We start from the raw sequence: 23,125 nt of genomic DNA, 5'->3' as shown, positions 1-23,125 counted from the left end.
TTTTTAAGTTTCTTAGTATAAAGTGCACATAGTGTTCTATGATACTTTTTTCTTTCTTTTTTTTTTTTTTTTGTGAGGAAGATCAGCCCTGAGCTAACATCCATGCCAATCCTCCTCCTTTTTTCTCCCCAAAGCCCCAGTAGATAGTTGTATGTCATAGTTGCACATCCTTCTAGTTGCTATGTGTGGAATGCTGCCTCAGCACGGCTGGAGAAGTGGTGCGTCGGTGCACGCCTGGGATCCGAACCCGGGCCGCCCGTAGCGGAGCGCGCACTTAACCGCTAAGCCACGGGGCCGGCCCTATGATACATTTTAAGTCCATTATATCTACATTTTCATATTATTTTGATAACTTCTAATTCGCTTTGTGTTTTCTCTTTTTTATCTCTCATATTTTCCATGTTTACCCATTTTGTTCATTTTTCTGACAAACCATCTCTTAGATTTATGTATTTGTCCATTTTGTAATTCATTTATTACCTGTTTTATATTTATGCTTTCTTTTTTCAGAGTTGACTGTGAGTAGAAGGATCACACATCCCATTTGCCTGGGACATTTTGCTGTGTGCCTACTGTCCCAATGCAAATTACCAATAACACCCTTTTTCCTCTCAAAAATATGTCAGTTGGATAATAAGTTAAATGGTCATTCTACAACTTCCCTTAAATGCGACTTTGACAGCAGTCTGTAGCTGTAGTGTGTGCATTCGCGACCAGAATGATGTTGCATCCATAGTGGGATGAGAAGTGATTCTGTGAGGTTTGGGTGGGGCAGAAGTTCTTTGATACTATAATGATTTGTGGCCTTGCAAAGATAATATACAGTCTGTCTGTGATGTTAAAATTTCATGGGGGTGCGAGTGCAATTAGGAAAAAATTGTCTAAACAGGCTCCTTAGAGGGACAATATTGAAAATTAGGTTGAGAAACACTGTTGTCATGCTGTTTGAATACTGCCATTGATTCTTTTATTTCCTTTTTTGACTTACTGTTTGAAAGGAATTGTAATTTCTGTTTAAACAATAGGTTATTTTTTCAACACTGAAATGCTCTTGTTGACATAACTCATGACATCAGCATTGTCGACACAGTTGTCCTGTCCATGTCCTTGGCTGACTTCACCTCTCAACAACATCTGACCCAGTTCACTCCTTCCTTCTTCTAATAGTGTGAATGCTACCGGCCTTGTAGGGTTTCATTGAGCTGACAGGGAAGCCCTCAGAGCTGTGCCCGTCTTCTGGTTTTCCCTCCACCTCATTGGCTATTTTCAGACTTGTTTGATAGCTTTTTCACCTCTGGCTGATTTCCAATTGCTGGCATGCTAAAAAGCTTGAGCCTGGGTCCTCTTGTCTTCTCTGTCTGTGTTTTATTCCCAGGTGACCTTATCAAATTCCATTGCTGGCAATCCTCTTTATAACTTTACCCCTCCAGCCTACTGTGAGTTCCTAACTTGTATATCCCATTGCCTGCTTGACACTGCCATGTGGCTATAAAATATTTACCTCCATTAGGTGCATGTTGAAAATACAGTTTTCTCTTCACACCTGTTCTTCTCTGTTCCTCCCCATCTCAGTAAGTGACACTGCCATCTTCTCAGTTTCTCAAGCCAAGAACCTAAGAGGCACCCTAGAGATTTACCTGCCTACCTTCCTCCACATCCCATCCATTGGCATGCCAGCCAGGTATAGCTCCAAACTTGTCCACTTCTCTTGATTTTCCCTGTTACTCTCTAATCCAAGACACCATCGACTTCCCCCTAGACTGGTCTCCTGCTTCCACTCTCATCCCCCAGACCCCATCCCCATCATCCATTCTCCAGAGCTGCCAAAGAGATCTTTTAAAAATATGAATCAGATTACTTGGCTCCTCTCCTTAAAATCTCTGTTGGCCTTTCATTGCAGACAGAATAAATGCCAAGCTCCTTATCATGGCCAATAAGGAACCCTGCCCACATCTCTCCTCCAGCCATACTGGCCTCCTTCTATTCCCAGAACATGCTGCACACGTTTCTGCCATGAGGTTGCTTGCTGTTTCCTCTGCCTGGACACTCTTTAGGCCGTGGTCTTCATATGGCTGACCATTCTTGTCTCAAAAGTCTCAGCTCTGTTGTCACTTCCTCAGAGAGGCCTTCCCTTCTGGGGCTATACCTCACATTGGCCCCTTTCCTCCAGTGACTAAGTTACCCTGCCCAGTTTCATTGTTGGTTTGTCTTGAACCAGAGTCATTATTGCAGAAATTTGGCTAAGGTTGCAGTTGGGTGGTCCCATCTGATTTGGGGCTGGGGCTCCCTACCCAAGGTTGGTGGATGAGACAGTAAAGGGTAGAAGGAGGCCATCTGGGTGTGGGCCTGAGAGCTGCAAGATGATGTTGGGGGCCAGGCTGCAGGGGAGGCCTGCACCGTCAGGCTCCAGGTTCAGAGCCTTCACCATGCCATTGTCTATCACCATGGAGAACCTCTTGACTCATTCATCCCCAAAGAGTGGCTACACTGAGTCATCTAGTAATAAATCTGTCTCCTTCCCAAAGGGGTTAGCCAGGAGCTGAACTTTGCCCTCCATATTGTGGGCTTGTCTCCACTCACCAATCATGAAGACTGACATTCAGACATGGACGTAGACCCCCTTGGCCTTCACAACTCCAGCCTGCTCCACAAACCCAGCAGGTGGGTCTTGGGACATCCCAGGTAGAGACATCCTTCTTGCCCTTGTACGGGTCTGTCAGGTTCACCTTGTTCCCAGGTTCCCTTCAAACAGCACCAACGCCAAGATGGCATCTCCCACCTTGATAGGGGCTATGGCTGCAGAAGCGCTGCTGAAACTGTGGTCCTGCCGAGTGTCCACTCTCCTTGTGGTAGCCTTCTTGCTCCTGTCACTGCTCCTGCCACAGCCTTGCAGCGGCTGGCCCAGTGAGTAAAGCCAGTCAGTCCTGCCAGCCCCGCTGAGTACTAGCGACTACCAGGCCACTTGGTCCACCAGCCCCAGGCCAGAGCCCCGAGGCCACAACCACCCTGCCTCCCTGCCTGGCCGCTGCCTATCCTATACAGTGGTCTTAGAGCTTATCTTAGATTTGGGTATGGCTCATTCCTTCCTTCCACTTCTGTCTTGTTAGCTCCACAAAAGAAGGGACCTATTGCTCCATTTACAACGCATCCTCAATAGCTAGAACAGCACGTGTCTCACAATAGATCTTTGTGTGTATATTTGATGTGACGGACTTTTGGCTTAATTCTTATAGATCCAAATGATGCATCTTAAATCATTAAATGCTGAGGGTGTGCTGTATTTAGAAGTTTTTGTTGATTGGTTGGTTGGTTGGTTTTTAAAATCAAATCAGGTTTTATGTATGTGCAATTTCATAGAATTTGGTGAGATGTGTGCCCGTGTGGATGGATATATAGAGGTGAGGTTTCTTTTTTATTTCCTTTCAACTGATTAGTTATGCTTTGCCAGTATTGCTCCAGAACGTCTATGAATGTTGGTTTGGGGAATGTAGCCAGTATTGACAATTCTACATTTATGTATAATTTAGCTATCAGGTTGATGATTTTCCCTTGCCTTCTCCTGTTTTTATTTTTTATTCTGGCCCCTTAAAACAAAGCAAAGCAAAGCAAAACAAAACTGTTTGAGGAGACTCTTACTGAGATAAGAAGGGAAAATTTAAGAGGTAAAAAATACTAAATTATTTGAAATAATTTTTGGATGCAGAGGCTGACTTTATTGACTAAAACAGAATTTAAGAGATATCTATGAATTTTTTTATTTTTAAAGATTTTATTTATTTAGTTTTTTCCCCCCAAAGCCCCAGTAGATAGTTGTATGCCATAGCTGCACATCCTTCTAGTTGCTGTATGTGGGACTCGGCCTCAGGATGGACAGAGAAGTGGTGCCTCGGTGCGCGCCCGGGATCCGAATCCAGGCCACCAGCATCGGAGCGCGCTCACTTAACCACCAAGCCACGGGGCCGGCCCTCTATGAATTTAATTTAATGTATTTAGCATCTCATCACGGTGATTAGTATTGCACATGCTTTGGTTGTTTCCAGAACAATTATGTGGATTCTTTTTTGCTTAAACTCAAAATGATTTGGATTGATATAAAAAATCCACCCCCCAGCAATTAATTTTTTCTCTCAGTGGAGATACAATGCTGTCAGAATTTCTTTAAAATGAACCATGAGCTTATTGCCAAGCAGCTTTGGACGAGTGATCATCCTTTTAAAGACACCTTTTATTTATTTTTTCTGGTTGGAGAATAATATATATTCATTGTAAAGAAATAAAATAGAAATTATGCATATTACAAAGAGAATTTCCATTTTAGTGTATTTCCTTTCAATCCTTTTTCTGATATATGGTCTTTTTCTCTTCCACTTGGAGATATGCATTGTGATTTCCCTTTGTGATAAAGAAGATCAATCTGCTGGCTCATTTCCTTTTATAGACTGCCACCTTCTCCACCAACCCAGAAAAAGTGTATTCTGGATTTCACTTGGTGTGCAGCAATTTAGGCTAGAAGAATTATAAAATATAGAATTTGTAATCTGAATTTGGCCCACTCTGTATCTGAAAAAATAGCTTCCACCACAGTCAGAGAGGAAACTTTACATATCACCCAGAGAACCAATGCTTTTGATACATATTTCATGATCACAGCTGAGGCTTTTCCAAACTCAGAGTGCCATATCATTCATTCATTCTTTAAACTACAAGATTATTTTTGGCTCTTTGTGTTGGCATGTAGGACTTCCTGTTACTGATCTGCATGAACCATTTATCAAGTCAAGAATTTAATCTGTCAAAGTCAGAATTTCTTTGTCCTGCCTCTCTCTGTCTCGCCTTTCCATATGGCATCATCTCATATGTACTGTTGGCTTAAAGAAGATTGTTTGGAATGCAAGGATTTATCACGTTTCTCTGCTTTTTCAAAATAATATATCATGGAGCAAAGTGATATTTTATAGGGAATGATAATTATATTGTTAATCAGTTTCTAGAACATTAATCTCTAAACTTGCTCTTTTGCTAGTATTCCTGGTTCTGTTCTTGCCAGTAGCTCCTACTTTTCATACTCCCTCAGGCTGAAAACCTGAATCATCTTTGATTTCCTTCTCTCTCCTTTTTCAAACATTTATTGAATTGTCAAATCCTTTGGATTCTACCTCCTGGACATTTCTTGTATCCGCTTTTCATCACCTTTTTTTTACTGGACTCTTGATACTGTCTGTTGTCTTCTAAGAAGCAAGGCAATCTGTTTAGAATGTTTTTGATAGGATCCAGATATAAAGACCAAAACAAATTAAGTAATGCGTTCAATAACACTAAGTGCCTGCCGTGTGCCGAACCCTGTTCTAAGCTCTGGAGATATAGCAGTGAACAATAGAGTAAAGACGTTTTGTCTTATGGAGCTTACATTCTAGTGGGGAACAGAGGAGAGAGACAAAAAATAATATAAGTAAAATATAGTATGTTGGATGTTGTTAAGTGCTATGAAGCTAAGTAAAGCAATGAAGGACATAGGGAGAGCTGCGGTGGGTGAGGAAGATGTAGACATAAAGCAGGTGATGGAGGTGATGAAGTAAATTAAAACTTAAAGGAATATCGTAAACAAAAAGAATACAGCAAAAGACATTCGAGTTCTATCAACTGTTTCTTGAATCTCCTAGTCGTCATACAAAATCATGGTGATAATCTATGCCTGAACATAATTCAATAAGAGCTATTACAGTAACCACCAAGATATTGTCCCCCCTCTCTGAACCATCCTTGTCCCAGGTCAGTACTTTCGGTGAACCCATATTGAGATCTAGATATAGGAATTGTACTGACAATAACTAAATAAGGAAGGGAGGGAGGGAGGGAGGGAGGAAGGAAGGAAGGAAGGAGGAAGGAAGGAAGGAAGGGAGGGAGGGAGGGAGGGAATGGAGGGAGGGAGGGAGGGAAGGGAGGGAGGGAGGGAGGGAGGAAGGACGGAAGGAAGGAAGGAAGGAATTGTGCTTGAGAGAATGTGCTGAGCTTGGTCCAAAGATGCCAGCCCACAACAGGTAACTCAAGATGGGACTTCCAGGGGCTAGAGTGAGACACAAATGAAAATCATGAAAAATATTTAGCGAACCCTTCCTGACAATAGGAAATAGTCTAAAATCTTCACCCTAATATTCACAGCCCTCCACCAACTAGTTTCCCAACCTTTTTTCCTAATGTTCCCCTTCACACTCCCAACACCAGTCTTCTGATTGCCTTCCTTGCTGCCTTTTTTTGTCTTTTTCTAGCTGGAAGATCTTTCTCTACCATCTCTTCAGTGTCTAGATTCTATCCACCCTACTGGACTCAGCTCAAATGTTTCCTTTTCTATAAAAACCTAGTGAAAATAATTACCTTCTTTTCTGAATGTCAATAAACTCTTTGTTGGTACTTTGCATTATATTTGCTTATATATGAGTGTGCCTCCACATTTCTATTAGACTTAAAGCTCTTTGAGAGTAGGCTTCTGCTCTGACTGATCATTTCTCTTTCCCCATGCCCCACAAGTGTCCAGCAGGGAAGAGGGAATGATTAACAAAAGTGCTCAGTGGCGTATTCAAGGAAAATATTGTCTTACTAGAGTGCCTCCAGGTGAAGGTCTTGGAAATGGGAAAATGTCATGAAATGCCTAATAGGCAAGAGGCTTGCGATGTTTAGCTTGGGGAGGAGAAAAAGTAATGATAGGCAAGTTTTTTCAGTCTTCATCTTTTCCTTCTTCCTCTTCCTCCTCCTCCTCCTCCCCTTCCTCCTCCTTTGCCTTCTTCCTCTGCTTCTTCCTCTTTTTTCTTGTCTTTTTCTTAACTGACCTGGCAATATTCATCACTGTTTACCACTTCTTTTTTTTTAAACATTTTCTCCCTTTGTTGTCCATGATATGAAATGATCCTTTTCATCTCTTTTGCTGGTTTCTCTTCTTTTATCTAGTGTTTAAATGTCGGAATCTGTGCTCAGTCTTAGACCTTCTTCTTCTCAGTTCTGACTTATTGATGCATGTGGCTTCAATTACAATCTACGTGGTGGAGATTAATTAAATTATATATCCACCTCAGACAAAGCCTCTGAACCCCCAATTGCTCACTCAACATTTCCTTCAAGATATTTCTAGGGGTCCTCAGACCCAACATGTACAAGCAGCACTCATGAACCTTTTCCACTCTTTCCAATTTTAATGACTGGCACTATAGGCCTTCCATGTGCCCAAGGCAGAATTCTAGAAGTCATTCCTGATATCCCCTTCTCACTTACTCCTCATGTCCAATCCAAGCTCTCAGTTTCTGCCTCACATCCTCTTCCAAGCTCTCAGTTTTTACCTTCTAATATATCTAGAATCCACTTAGAGACAGACTATTTCCAAGCAAAAGGAAATAGTCTTCTCTTGCTTGGACTGCTCCAATAGCCTCTAACTGATCTCACATCCACATTTGCCTCTTCCACTCTATTCTCTACAGTTCTCTACTGTTACCAGGGTGATTTTTGTGAAATGCAGATTTTATGACCTTATTTCCCTGGGTAAGACTCTCAGTAGTTACATGTGCCTTCCCCGTGGATATGGCCCACAGGCCTCTGTTTTGTCTGGCTGTCCTGCGTCTCGAACCTTGCTCTCTTCCCCTTCCTTCAGTCCATCTTTTAAGCATGGAGAACAAACTGTTCCTCCATCTGTGATGCTCCTCTCTGCCTTCTTCACCTACCTACCCTTCAGATATTTCACTTCTCAGATAAATCATCACTTCCTTGAGGAAGCATCTTCTGATCTCCCTGATTAAGTCAAATCTACCATTAGAATCTCTTATGGCACCATGTTATGAAAACACATATTGCTATTATAATTTTACATTTGTTGTTGATGAAATCTGGGAGGGTTCTGGGGAGAAGGAGAGTTGCAAGAGATAAAATAAGAGAGAACTTAGGAGCCAGATTATGAAGAATTTAGTAAACTGTGTTAAGATATTTTGGACTTTATCCTGGAGGAAGTGAGGAGCCATTAGATTGTTTGAAGGGGAAATGACAGGATCATATTTACATTTTATAGGTGATATGGGTTGAGTGGTGCCCCTGCCCCCATTCATAGCTTGAAGTCCTAACCCCACTACTTCAGAATGTGACTTTATTTGGAAATAGGGTCATTGCAGATGTAATTAGCTAAGACGAGGTCATATCGGAGGAGGATAAGCCCCTACTCCAATATGATTAGTGTCCTTATTTTAAAAAATGCCATATGGAGAGAGAGACATGCACACAGGGAGAATGCCATGTGAAGATTGGAGTTATGCTGTCACAAACCAAAGAACTATCAGAAATTAGGAAAGAAGCCTGGAACAAATCCTTCCCTAAGGGCTTCAGAGGGAGCATGGCTTGATCTCACCTTGAAATCAATACCTTGATCTCAGACTTCTAGCCTCCAGAACAGAACCTGTGTTGTTTAAGCCACTCAGTTTGTGGTACTTTGTTACAGCAGACCTAGCAAACTAATGGAGTAAGGATAACTCTGACTGCATTGTGGAGAATGGTTTGGAAGTGTGCCAAACTGAATATGGGGAGACAATTTGTGGACGTTAAAGTAGGAAATGAGAGTGACTGCGGGAAAGATTAGAGAGCTAATTTGAGAGTAGAATCAAGTAGGATGGGTAAATGATTAGACTTGGATTCTGGGAAGAGAAGAAAGGATTGAGAAATCATTGAGGATTTCAAGTCCCATTTATTGGTTGATGATTCCCAAATGTACGTCTTTAGTTGAGACCTTTCTCCAGTCTTCTAGATTCTCATATCCAAATGCCAAGTCATCTCCACTTGGATTTTCCAGAGGTGCTTTGATGAATGTTTAAATAATTGAATTAATTAATTACTAATAATTAAGAAGAGTTAACATGTAGATGAAAGAGGAGAGACAATGTGTTACTCCTCCAAATAATTGTATGCTAAAGGGAGATATACTTTCATTCTGCCTACGTAAGAATTTTTAATCAACCAGAACACCCCAAAATGGAATGGATGCTCTTGGGAGGTAGATTTTTATCTCTGATGCCTTTGAGCAGAGTTTAAATGACCAGAAGTTTATGACTTCAGTCTATTTTTCTCTCTCTTTTGCATTCCTATAGCCCTTTGTTTACAACTCTCATATTGTTCTCTTTACATTCTGATTATAGAGAGGCCTAGCTATCTTCCTCATTTCGCTGGAAGATCTCTAAGAGCAAAGACTATGTTTTGTTCACTTTGCCAGTTCCTTTAGTCCAACACTAAGCTGTATAACTTAGTAACTGCTGCTCTTTTGAAAATGAACACATTTAGGTCCTGATTTCAAATATTCTCTACCCCAGCTATTTCTTTCAATAGTTTAGTAGTAAATATACCTGTTTGTTCCCTTGCTTAATAATGAAAATACGAAGTGTTGAGATGAAATATTTCTGGTAGCTAATCAATAGTCTGGTTATCAATTATCCATGCTAGATTATATTATGCATTAATTTGATTCCATGCACTGCAGTATATGGTATGTGTGTTATGCAAAGGCATAATTGCTTGTGTTCATACATAATAAGTAGATTGGGGAATTTGCCTGATGGTATATCTTAGTTATGAATAGTGATCGTCAAATGTACATTTCTAGTTTAGAATTTCATTGGCCTTCTGGGAGTCAGCATCTCCATTTCAAGGAAAATTTAAACCTTTCCTTTCATGTACTCCTGTTCATATAATCCTGTCAAAATAGGAGATTTTGTGTCTAAGAAAAAAGAGCTAGAGGATAATTAAAGCTCTGATGGCAAGGGTTTCATGTCTCTCTGATTTCTCTGTAAATGAGCGATGGATTAAATGTAAATGAGTCAGAAACATACCTTAGGGTTTTTTTTTAATTGTGGTAAAAAATATGATACATAAAATTTACCATTTTAACCATTTTTGAATGTACAGCTCAGTAGTGTTAAGTATATTTACATTATCGTGCAGCCAATCTCCAGAACTTTTTCATCTTGCAAAACTGAAACTCTATGCTAATTAAACAACTCCTCTCCATTCTCCCCTCCCCCAGCTTCTGGTAACTACCATTCTACTTTCTGTTTCTATGAATTCGACTACTTTAGATATATCATATAAGTAGAGTCATAGAGTATTTGCTTTTTGTGACTGGCTTATTTCACTTAGCACAATGTCCTCCATGTTCATCCATATTGTAGCATGTGGCAGGATTTCCTTCATATTCCAGTGTACGCATATACCACATTTTGTTTATCCATTCATCTGCTGATGGACATCTGGATTGCTTCCACCTCTTGGCTATTGTGATATTTTTAAACTGAATGTATTTGAAAATATAAAGTTCCTAGATTAATTTAGATTAATTTTCCCTCTATAAAAATGAAGGAAGGAAGGATATTTTAAGACACTTGAAAAATTCTCAAAAATCTTTGTCAATTAAGCCTTCTTATTCTAGATTGTTATTCTCTGACAATAATGGTGCCAAATATTTCTTTAGGCAGAAAAATATTGTGAAACTCAGTGCAAGGAACATTTAAAATTCTAAAAACAGATATTGGATGTTTTTGCACGTAGGTGAGTAGACTATGGAAATGAATGACTTTTGACCTCCTAAAGGATCAAGGAGACTTTGGACAGAATTATTAACACAAACTTATCCCTCTAAAAAACTCTTTAAAAATTAAATTCCTTTCCACACTTACTGAAGATAAAGCTATTATTTTTAACACCACAGTAAGTAGAATTTTCTGTGATATCTTAAATAATTCCAGGACCTAAAAGTCTGTGGCTCAGAGATTTGTGCCGGTGAAAATCAATGTGTCATCCACATAATTAAGATCTTTTCAAAGAAGAATTCAGAAGAGCTTTGAGTATATATATAAAATTGGTCCTAGGATTCTTTTAAAAGAATGACAAGCATCGTCTTCTCATTTTTCCATGTTCTGAAAATTGATAAACTAACAGAGCAATTTACACTGTCTGAATTTTCTGAAGATTAGGTTCATTAGTTTAATTCATGGTTATCATTCTTGTGTCAACTGCGTGGATGTATGCATCTATAAATATAATCTTCCACTTTCACTCATTTTCTCTCTCTTCTTTACTCTCTCCCTCAAGTCCTTATGTTATCCATAATCCCTGGCAAAACATATGTGTTAGGTGTCAAATTACAGAATTGCCAGCATCAGAAAAAGCTATTGCTTTACTACTTCAGACTGAGTCCCTCCCATTTCTCTGTTTACATTGGATGGTTTCTCTATTGTCAGAATTAATTTCTTGAATTCTTGTTCTCTAAGATGATTCACTATCTGTTTCAGAATTCTTTATCCTTATGCCATATTTTCTTTGTAAATCAATCTGTGCATGAAATATTTACCTTTAAATCAGCCTAATTTTGTCCAGTGGACCTTTTTCTGCTTTCAAAGCAGGTAAGAAATCTGTGAATTCAAGTCCATGATCTTCTTTTAAAAACCTAATCTGATTGACCCCTCCACAATTCTTTCTCCTCGATTTTTAATTTAGCTTCTAAAATGAACTATCTACTCTTTATATTGTTAGACATTTGAAAGTCAATCTTAAGTGCAAAAAAATGTGCATAGTCAACTCTAGTTGATTCCTGAATTTGTGGAAACATCAACATGTTTGAATTTGTTGAAAAAATTGTGGGTTTTTTTCCTCATGGATCATCTACTTACCAAAAGAAGCAAATGATAAGAATAAGAATAAATATAAGGATACAGGTTATAAAATGACTGCCATGGACCATGATCTTTCTCTCATTTTAAACATCTTACTTCACTGAGAAGTTCTAGGTCCTTCCCTGTTAGGTTTGATTTCTTCTCTGTGATCGTGGATATAAAACGATTAAACAGAAAGTTCCCACCCAGCAAGTATCAAGATGCCCCTGATGTCATAACTTGAAATCAATCAAGAGATCACTTTTTCTTCTGGGTAAAAGCTGCCTCCCATCACCCTGGTCTGGCAGGAAACACAAGTGCTGAAAACAGAAAACTATAGCTGATAAATAGCACCCCTGCTAAGTACAAGATTTGGAAACCAGCACTTTACAGGGAAAATTGGAAGAAATAAACCTCCCTAGAAATACAGTTAATTAAATCTCTATTATCTAAGAGAGACTGAGATGTCTTTATAGTAAGTATTAAAAATTCTGACATAAGGAAGTGACCGTTCTAGCAGATCAGTATTAGAAAATGACAGTGTAGGACTCCGAGGCAGAGAATCAGTAGGACTGCAAAATCTAGACAAAGAAAGGCAGAAGAACATATGAACTATACCAGAAAGGAGAACGTTCTTTGAGCGACACCTGGCTAATTCCATAGTGTGAAGGAAATGGGGGTTGATACCAGAAACATATGGGTCACTGTTCATGTAATTATACTTGTTAACTAGAGAGTAAACTAGATATAAAATTCTCATTTCATAGTATGAATTCAATCATTACTGGTTTTTCCTTTCATTTATACATTAAGTAAATATACATTGAAGACCCACAAATGTTTCAGGCACTGACCTAAACAGTGAAAAGGACACAGCTTTGCCCTCAAGGATCGTACAGGAATGGAGCAGAAACTATACTCTGTGGTAAGCCCAATGCACTATGGGAACAGGAATTGGAGATATTCATCTGAATCCTTGTGGGCAAAGGAAATGAATGTAACTAAGAACAAAGGATGGTAAGATTATAGGAGGGTAGAGGAGAAGGTTCCAGGAAGACGCATGTACTAAATTTTGAATGGGGCAAAAGTTCAGTGAAGCTTTTGTTGTCATTATAAAACCCCAAGGTAAAGGTCCTCTGCCTGTATGTTGTAGATAGCTCTCTGAACCGCATGATGGTCAATAGGATTTCAGTCAAGAACTGACACTGCGGCCACACTGGGTGTGCCACCCGCCTTCAGCATTTCCCTTTAAGAGAGCTTGTCATGTAGCTTGTCAGATAGTGTGTTTATTCTGAATGTTGCTGGAAATTTGAGGCTATAATCTAGAAATGCAAGTTTTAGTCTCAGCAGCATGGGATGAGTTAGTGCCTCTTGGTCACTTGGATAAAAATATCCTATAAAAAGTCTCCCTGCGGCACAAACGTAAAAACACGCCACAGAAGCACCTCTTCCTCTCATAGAGCCACAGGGGCTGCTGCTGCAGTTTGACTTGTAAAGAGCACAGAAAAGAGTCCCTGGCCCCTCGCTCCGTTTTGCTTATACTACTGTCAATCCAGCACCAGGATGATGCTGAAGGAATTTCACCCGGAGAATGCTCTCCACTTTGCCAGATGCGCTCTATGATCTGGTTCAGAGGTTGGCAATTTTTTTCTGTGAAGGTCCAGGTAGTAAGTATTTTAAGCTTTTCAGACCCATACAGTCTCTGTCACAACTAAACTCTGCCATTGTAACATGATATCAGCTATGGACAGATGCAAACGAATGAATATGGCTGTGTTCCAATAAAACTTGCTTTGCAAAAACAGGCAGTGGCCCGCAGGCTGTAGTCTGCTGACCCAGAATACTCCTCCTCCCTCTCTCTGCCTGGCTAGATTTTAGTTATTCTTCAGCTCTCAGCATAGAGGTCACTCCTTCAAGGAAGAAGCCCTCACTGATTCTCCTCATGTGCTCCCACAGCGCTGCATACCTTTCCCTCAGAGCGCTGACGGATTTCTAGTTGCCTGGGGACCTCTCGCTCTCCACTCCAGACTGTGAGCTCTGTGAGGGCAGAAACCTGCTTGCTTTTCTCCCCCTTGTTAGCACCTAACAATGTGACCCAATTTGAGCCCCATAATTTGGACCCAGTAACAAAGCCTTGGTCTTGGTGGAGGGAAGATTTATTCTGATTACATCTGATCTGACTCCAGGCTAGTCTCATGAGTCAAATTGACTTATTTGGTTCTAGGGAGTTAATAAGCTGTATTAAAAAGGAAAGAGATATTTTACTAAAAATTCTGGAAAACATACAGCACAGTGCTCAGACCCCCTCTAAAAAGAGTGTCTCAGTGCTGAGACATAGAAGGGGCTTAATATTTTTTTAATGCTTAGTTAATGAAATTATTTATCCCTTCCCTGACTTTGTTAGGATCCTGAGTCTGGCAGGTGAAATTTATTTATGGCTTTATAGTTATGAGCTATGTTGCCATTTTTAGTCATCATGTTGTAACAAAGCAAAGCTTAAACATATCTTGGTTCCAGTAGTATTCAGAGGGCTGTAGAAATCAATAGTTTTGGCCCTTCTTCAGCTAAGTGCCATTTGGACTGTCTGTGACCACGAAAAGGCTTGTCCCCCTATCCTGCCCTCCTGCCAACTGCTGCTCTGGGGATGTGGAGGACAGCACCTTTCTGTCCCCATCAGTGTCCTACACTCTTTTTAGAGAGGGTCCCAGCACTGTGCTGTCTGATCTCCAGTGTTTTACAGAATTTTTAGTAAAATATCTCTTTCCTTTTTAGTATAGCTCATTATCTTCCTAGAACCAAATAAGTCTGTTGGACTTATGAGAGTAGCCTGGAGTCAGATCTGATGTAAATAGAATAACTCTTCCCTCTACCAAGACCAAGGCTTTGTTACTGGGTCCAAATTGTGGGGTTCAGCCCTTGGGAAGAATTATTTCCCAGAAAGCTCTTCTATCCTTTACAGGCACACACTTCAAGGGGCCTCCCCCCTAATTTGTCAACATGCCCAGACGTTACTTTGAATGCTAGCCAGAGCAAGCAGGGACCTTGGCCACAGAAGCATCTTTTTTTTTCCCTCTTCCACTTGCAGGAAAAACAGCTAATAATAAATACATGGAGTTCACTGTGCACCAGGCATTTACTATCTGTAAGCTATTTACAATAGTAACTTATTTAACTTGCATGGCAATTCTGCCGTATATCTTTATATTCCAAAGAAATAACTGTAGCACAGAGAAATTAGCTACACCACCCAAAGTCACACAGCTAGTAATTGTGGAGCTAGGAGTTGAACTTGGACAATCTGCTTCTGAGTCGGTGCGTTAAACCATTTCACTGATGCTGTCATCACTGACCTCCCCTCTCCCCTCACCCCCACTTCCCGTAGCATATGGAACCTCCTTTCCACCTCTCTCTTAGAATCTCAGAAAGTAGGAGTGAAGAAGGGGCAGGACACAAATAAGAGTGCATGCCTTATAGCAGAGGCTGAGGCTGGAGTGGAAATGTTCAGAGACCACATTAGATAGTAGGCAATACTATCTCTACAATAGGTAGAAAATTCCAAATCCAGGATATTGTGAGCCTTGCACATCATGAGAAAAATGAAAATGCCTTTGAATGGCTATGCTGCTTTCTCTTTTCAAAGAGCTCACTTGGAACACTGAAAAGATGTTCCTATTCACTAACTGTTTTTCACTGAGTCTGAAGTAGTTTTAGCCACAAAAAGATGTTTTCTCTAAAACTGAAATCAATTTGTGAAATAATGTAGAGAATATAATGCCTGATGCTGTTCTTCCCGGTGACAATGCAGCAGAAACCAAGCACGAGAAATGTGGCCACCCTGTTGGACTGGGTACTCACTTCATCTCTAGAATGGTGATAGGTGAAATGATTCTCACCATTCCCTGTTGCAAATAGAAATTAGTAAATTAGTAATAATAAGCTTAATGAACTCATTTGTGGTACAGGAACTGACCACTATGGATCTGAAGATATCAGATCCCAATTGCTTTGTGAAAACTGTCTTCATTCCAGGCTTGATTAAATTAGTATAAACAAGTAACTAATGGCCTTTCAATGTAAAAATCTTCCTTTTTCCTTCTAAACTTTTGCCTTCTCATATTTACATCTTCAATGGTTAATTCTCATTTAAAAAGATCATTCCTTTTATAGGAGAATCCCCAGACTAAAACACGCTCTTTCTGACCCAAAGAAACTGTTTCTTCGTAAACTCATAGGCATTAAAATATTTTTATGAGGTCACCAAAAGTGACTGGTTCAGGGCCTTTGAAGTCAATATAGCAATAAATTGAGAAATCAGATTTTCTCTCCTCTGTTTTTCTAAAAATATTATGGATGAAATGAACCATCACTTTTTTGTCCCAGAAACTGATTTATATAGAGAATAGAAAATGTTGGGAAGTTTATTTTCCTTTTGATAAAGCCAGTTTTTGTTACTATGTAATGAATCCATTCATCTTGGCACCCATCCAGCCATCCAGTCATCTACCCGCCATCCACCCACCCATCCATCCACCCAGCCACCCATCTAGCCGTCCATCCATCCATCCATCCATCCAATCTAAAATTTCAACCACCCTGACCCATTTTATCTTCCTTCTCTGCTTTATTTTTCCTATTTGGACTTAACAATCTTCTATTATTCTACACAATTTACTTATTTTGTTTATTGTCTGTCCCATACTTTAGAATGTGAATTCTATTAGGTCAGAAATGCTAGTTCACTTTATTCATAGCATATTGCCAGCACCTAGAACAGTATCTGGCAATAAGTGATAATAAATGTAAGGAATGTTAAGTAAATTGTTATTAGATAGATATTTATTTAACATCTACTTACTTTTTAAAGTACTAGACTAAGAGCCAAAAAGAATGTAAGCTGAAACAAATATGGATCTCACTCTCAAGGAGATTCCAGGCTAATAAAGCCATTACCAAAGTATATCCTTTAAGCAGCCTCACTATACAGGGAAAAGTAGTTGTTTCCATAAGAGAAATGAACCAGAAGTGCTATACTTCTCCCTGCGAGAAAGGCTTCCCCTAAGGAAATGCCATAGGAGATGGACAACGCACAAGGGGAAGGATTTGGAAATGGTGAATTGTGGTGGAAAGGCATTCTAGAAAAAAAGTGATAGTAGGGATTAACATGTGGAGGTGAGAAACACAGGATATGTAGGAGATGGAACAGCAAGTGCTTCAGGTTACAGGAAGCTTGGGGACCTGAAAGTAATGGAAAATCTATTGGAAAGGGTGATTAGGTCAAATTATGGAGGATTTTGATGTCGCTTGTTGGCAGTGTTGAGTCCAAGATTCTCTTTCTCTGGTATCTGCGCCTCTCCTTCTTCCTTGCATTATAACTTCTGAGTGACAATATTTTGTGCTTCATGTTTTGGGTTTTAAATTAGCCACTTGGCCAGCCCAGTTTCTAGAGCCTGGAATGAATCTTCTGTGAAACGCAGATTTAGTCTTTGATCTACATTTTGTAGGTGAACAAGCTCAGTTACTTGGCAGTAGTTACTGGGCTCTCAAGGACGTTGTTCTTGAATAATCTTCCTAATATATTAGCCACAGACAAGCTTCCACCACCGAGCAGCTTACTGCTCCTGCTTGTGCTTTGCAGGAGGGAGCTGGGAATTGTCCCCACTTCCAAGAGATTTCTGCCAGGTTGATCTGGAGTATGGATTTCTACCTTTACGGGTATTTCAGCCCTAGAGCTGTGTGATAACAGATAGTATTTTCTGCTCCTAGTGTCGTCTAGGGAGGACAGCAGGGGCATGTGGGCCTGTCGAGTGTGTCCTTGTTCCATAAGTGTACTTGCACCAGGAAGCAGAGACGGCAGCTTGCAAGTGATAGGAGAAGCAGCCTGATTAAGAGCTCTGCATGGGCAGACGGTACTAAAGCTGCTTGATAGAACTTGCCTAACACTTTGGGGTTTTTAATGGAAAAATTTCCAATTTGAGATCTTGGTAGAATTTATTATTTCCCCCGTTCCCAATTCCTTTTCTTCTAAGTTCCTTCCCCCTCAGTTAATGCCACCACCGTCCTACCTTTCCAGGTACTCAGATCTGAAACTTCAATGTCAATAGGAAAAACTGAAAAAAACATTATTTATTTGACTTAAAAAATAATAATCATAATTTATTTACATTAGCACCGGCAGCCAGAGCTAATTTCCATGGCATGAGTGTTTGTTCTTTCAGTCCATCTTCTCCCATTGTTTTCCCCTCCTATCTCTTGAATAAATTCTGAAATGGGAATAATGTCAAATGCTAATCCAGGAGCTGGCGATCAGAAAGGGCGAGTTCTCACACTTGGATGGATGTAGCAAAGCTGCCTCCTCACAAAAGCCATCAAAGTCATTTTCTCAATGACTTCCCTGATCAGACCAGCCAGGCACGCTCCTTGCCTCCTCTACCTTTCCATAATAAAAAATTGTACCAGGAATGACACTAGACTTATTTTGTACCACTCTGGAGGCTCTAATGACTATGACTTTGGAGTGTTATCGTTTGTTGCAAGAGCTCGGGGTTTGTGGCCAGGCAAACCTGGGTTCAAATTATGATTCCACTACCTGCTTGAGAGCCTGGGGCATGTCACTCGAACTCACTAGCCCTGTTTGCTCACCCGCAAGATGGAGATAATAATAATAACTACCTTGAAGGGTTGTTGTGGGGAGTAAATAAGAAATATATGTAAGGGATGTAGCATGGGGCCTGGTAAATAGGTGCCAATGGAAGTTATTACTGTTGTTGTTTTATTGAAAGTAAAATGGAAGATTCTCAAGGGCAGAAGCTGCATGATATACACCCTTGAAAAATCGTGTCTTTGATAAGCAAAGGTGAGCGTGTGTCAGGTGGGAGTACGGTGTCAGCATTGAACTGTGGGGGCTTTCTTTGCCTTTTGTCATTTATTTTGGTGGTTTTTCTGTGGTATCCTGCCTCCTGGTAATGAGGAAGGGGAGAAGGTGACTCATACATTTATTTGTTTCAGGCAAATCATTTTTTTGTCTCTAGACTATGGGTACCTATTTGCAAGAATGCAATCTGTGATAGCTAAATGTTTGCTTTGTTTTCCGAAATCAAGCCAAGGCAAACAAATGTAGATTTGACATTCAAAAAGCCCTTTCAAGAAAGAGGGTCTTGTAAGTGTTTCATTCCCCCAAAAGCATCCTATGTGTTTCCTCACCACTTCCCTTCCCCAGCATTACATTAAGACCTGAAGGAACATTCCAGGGGGCCCAATTACCTGTGTGCAGGGGCCACAGCTGAATTTCTAAGTTCTTTCTCCTATGATTTATGTAGCCTGTGGTTTGACTACTGCTAGTTAGAGAGAAGGAAAGCTCACATATTTTGCAGTGAGCCAAGGTAAAAAAAGAACTCTTTTGTCAAGGTAATAATAACACTTAGCACTTATATAGGGCTTTTTATCTTCAAAGGGCTTTCCAAACATTAGCTAATTAAGAAGTCTACTCAATGTGCAGCAGCTGTTGAAAAAATAAATGTGATGCTTGGGTGTATTAAAAAATGGAGCAAAAACATGAGGACATCCTATATCAAGCAGCTGTGGTGCTCTGTCTAATTTGTTTGCTTCACCTGGTGGAATAGATCAGACGTTAAAATAGTCCTGCCGTGCAGAGTAATAATGGTTAGGGATAAGGCAGAGCTTGCACAGAATGGAATATTGCTAGGGCTACAGAATATTTACCTGAAGAGGGAAGGCCAGAGAAAATCATCACCTAACTTTTATTAAACTTTCATAATCACAGGCATGTGCAACACTAATGAAATAGACATCTGACGTGTAGACATAGATGCTCTAAGAAAATCCGTTGACATGAACAGGCATTCTCATTCATTCGTTCAAATTCACTCAGCAAATATGTATCAAGCACTTACTAGACATTGGAGACATACATTTAAAAATGACATGGGAACAATTTTAAAACAATTGTGGATCTGTCATGGCATATCGTTTAACTATTGTATCTTAATTTTACACTAATGTAGACACACACACACACACACACACACGTTTATTCGATTCAATCAGCACTTTTGTTGACTCATTGGCAGAAGTGAGCTAACATCCCAGTGCAAGAGCTGAGCTATGACTTTGGTTATGAAAACAAAATAATCAAAAATACCTTTTGTTGTGGTTTTCTGCAAAAGGCATTGGGAAGTGGCCAGCGTTTCTTTTTCTCTTTCTTGTTTTTCACAGCAAAATTCATTAATTTATACCTGCTTTTCTGTTTAAAGTGTCCATTTGGGAGATTGCCAATTCCGCAGAGATGAGGGGAGGTAGAGCATGAAAAGGGAGAGGGATCGTGTGATGTCAATCTATGAGTGCCTGCTCGCCAGGAGCACTGGTGAATACTGGAGTACTGTGCAGCTATTAAAGTGAGCAGCTCTGTTGCTACTAAAAGCTCAAAGATAAATTGATAAAGCAATGTGGGAGAAAAGTGTGTATGGGGTTAAAATTTGTGTAAAAACTATAAATCTATATGTGTATGTGCATTCATACATATTTCTATGTGGAGAGACTATAAATTATCTCTGGAAGGGTTTGTAAGAAAATAGCCACAGTGGTGACTCCTGGGGAAGAGAATGGAGCTATTGGGAGACTGAAGTAGAAGGGAGATTTCCTTCTCAATGTATATTCCCTCCTCCATTTTTTTAAAAAACTTTTTATTTTAAGATAATTGTAGATTTACATCAGTTGTAAGAAATAATACAGAGAGATCCTGTATATTCTTCACCCAGTTTTCTCCAATGGTAACATCTTGTAGAAATATAGTTTAATATCACAACCAGAAAGCTGACAATGATACAATCCACTGAGCTTATTCAGATTTCACCTGCATTTGTGTGTGTGTGTGTGTGTTTACTTCTATGTAATTTTATCACGTGTGTAAGCTTGCATGACCAATACTGCAGTCAAGATACAGAACAGTTGCATAACCAGGATCTCCTGTGCTACCCTTTTATAGCTACAGCCACCTCCCTCCTTTTCTTCCCTTCTTTACTCCTGGCAACCACTAATCTGTTTTCCATATCTATAATTTTATCATTTCAAGAATGTTGTATAAATGGAATCATATGGTATGTAACCTTTTGAGATTGGCTTTTTAAACTCAGCATAATTCCCGCGAGATTCATCCAAGTTATTGCATGTATCTATTCTTGTAGACAGCATATTCTTGTTTTTATCCACCCTGCAAAAATCTCTGACTTTTACTTGGTGTTTTTAGACCATTTACATGTGAGGTAATCATTGATGCGCTAGGGTTTAAGTCTGCCATTTTTTGTTTTCTGTTTGTTTCCTCCCTTTCTCATCCCTCTGTTTCTCTTTCTCATCTTCCTGAGGGTTACATGAACATTTTCAGGATTCCATATTTACTAATTTATAGTGTTTTTGAGTATATCACTTTGTGTAGTAGTTGCCCTGAGTATTACAATATACATATATAAATTAGCAAAGTCTACTAGTATTATATTCCTTTTTTAACTTTTGGGTTACTTTTTATTATTTACTAGTTAATTTTTTTTTAAATAATAAAATTAGCAAACCATAATACCCTTTCCCCCTTCACATTCACCCAAAACAAATTAAATAAACAAAAACTCACCTGAGTACATTCAGACTGTATTCAGGAAGAAAAGTGAAGATCAAAGTACCTCAGGAGAAATAGCTCAAAAAATCTTGAATAAGAAGAAAGTGCTAAATTAAAACTTTCCAGGGCATGCCTGAGAAATTGAAAATTGATGGTTTGTCCAGGACCTCTGAAGCATGGACTAGAGAAAGCCACATTGTTGAGTATCCAGGCGTTGGGTTTTTATAGACATGCCTCTCACCACCTGGGGGACCTTGTTCCATTCTTTAAGCTCTCTAAGTCCCAACTATAAAAGGAAGTTAATAGTGGAACCAATGTTATAGAACTGTCGTGAGGATTTGCTGAGAAAATGTTTGGAAAGTTCTTATTGTCATGTCCGGCACATGGCAAAAACTCAAAGAAATCATTGCTATTATGTAGTGTATTTCCTCTGAACTTTCCTACCTGGGTCCAGGGGTTGCAGGTGTACAGTGACATGGTGCCATTCCCTAGGATGAGAAGATAGTGCCCCCAGACATGCCTTTTGGTATTGCTCACTCTTCTCACTGTGTGGATGGCATCATATTTCCACTTTTCCCGTGAAGGCCGGATTTTACCATACGACCATGTTCGACGTAAAAAGTGCTTACTCCAGGCCTCTTGGCTCATTTCTCTACCCTTTGACTGATAGTCTTGGTAATTGGTAGTAGTCAGATATGAAAAACAAAGATTAAAAAAAGGTTGGATATGGATTCATAGGTTCTTACCTCAGGAGGATGAGAGGAAGCTGTCAGACCTGATAGCATTGTCCCTAGCAATAAGGTACATGATCAGTCTTTTCCAGCTTCCTACGCATCCTAGTTGACAGATCTGTGGATAGACTCTCTTGCACGGAATGCATGATGCTTACTTATTTTATACAGGACCCAGAATATTTGTAAATGAGTGTTAGAGTTGCTTTTTTAGTGTTTTCTGTAGCAAGAAAGATTGTCCTGGTCTGTTGGATGTCACTTCACACAATCAGAATGGTCATTTAAGGCTATTCTAACCATGTGGAGAGCACTTCCCTGGAATGGTCTTTCCTTTTATTTCCATCATTCTTTACTTGATACATGACTTTCATGGTATAAAGATCTGGCACCATTTTCAGACCAGCAGAAAAATTATCATCAGACGTAAGAATATTTTCCTCTCTTTGTGCCTCTTCCCTTTATGGGTCCTGATTCTTTGCTGAAATAATTTCTAATTCATTTTGACTATCCATACATTTTCTTTCCAGGGCTTTTTTCCCAAGCATCTTGCCAATATCCCTAACCCCAACTCACCCTTAACCAGACCCTGCTAAATCTCCCACTGTGAATTTTATTCCCAGGTTAGAAGTTTGGCTGCATCTCCCATTCTACTGAGCAAACTGCAAAGAGATTAAGACTAAAGGCAGTCAAGAGTCAACAAGAACTGAAAAACTTGCAGCTGGTGGTACCATCTGTGCCTGTCAAACTGTGGCCAAGTAGTTTTTCATGGTGGAGAAAGAGAATCTGATAATGGCTTTTGGTTTGAGGTTACTGAGAAATGAGCCGACTCTGGAGGAAGATTAGGAAAGCTGGTAGGCACCTCCTCCTCTTTGTAACGTGTGGCTCGTCTCCCAGGAAAACAGGCTTCTCCTGGCAAATGGTCAAATCTGATATTCAAGACCTTAGAGTGGCCTCTTGTGTGTGTCCTTTCTTTCCTAGTCCATCTGCAGGAGTCAGTCTGTGCCAGGTGCCCAACATGGCATAGAAGAGTGGTAGAGTCATGAAAGGGAATTACAAAAAACAAAAAACTCACAGAACTTGCAAGAAACTTCTAAAGTGAGGTT

General features: G+C 39.8%; 1 protein-coding gene, 1 long non-coding RNA gene and 1 pseudogene across 8 annotated transcripts in view; 1 reads left to right on the top strand and 2 right to left on the bottom strand.

The window, feature by feature from the left end:
* Positions 1-23,125, top strand: part of ST6GALNAC3 (ST6 N-acetylgalactosaminide alpha-2,6-sialyltransferase 3) — a 501,982-nt gene that overhangs the window by 247,720 nt on the left and 231,137 nt on the right. The window lies entirely within an intron of this gene.
* Positions 1-23,125, bottom strand: part of LOC147918080 (uncharacterized) — an 84,242-nt gene that overhangs the window by 28,365 nt on the left and 32,752 nt on the right. The gene's annotated exons all lie outside the window — the stretch shown is intronic.
* LOC106801993 (peroxiredoxin-5, mitochondrial pseudogene) lies at positions 2,288-21,898 on the bottom strand (annotated as a pseudogene).

This window comes from Ceratotherium simum, chromosome 2, assembly GCF_057802395.1.
Source record: "Ceratotherium simum simum isolate JZ-2026a chromosome 2, ASM5780239v1, whole genome shotgun sequence".
NCBI classification, from domain to species: domain Eukaryota; kingdom Metazoa; phylum Chordata; class Mammalia; order Perissodactyla; family Rhinocerotidae; genus Ceratotherium; species Ceratotherium simum.
Note: the sequence above shows the minus strand (reverse complement) of the source record. Positions and strands in the feature narration are given on the sequence as shown.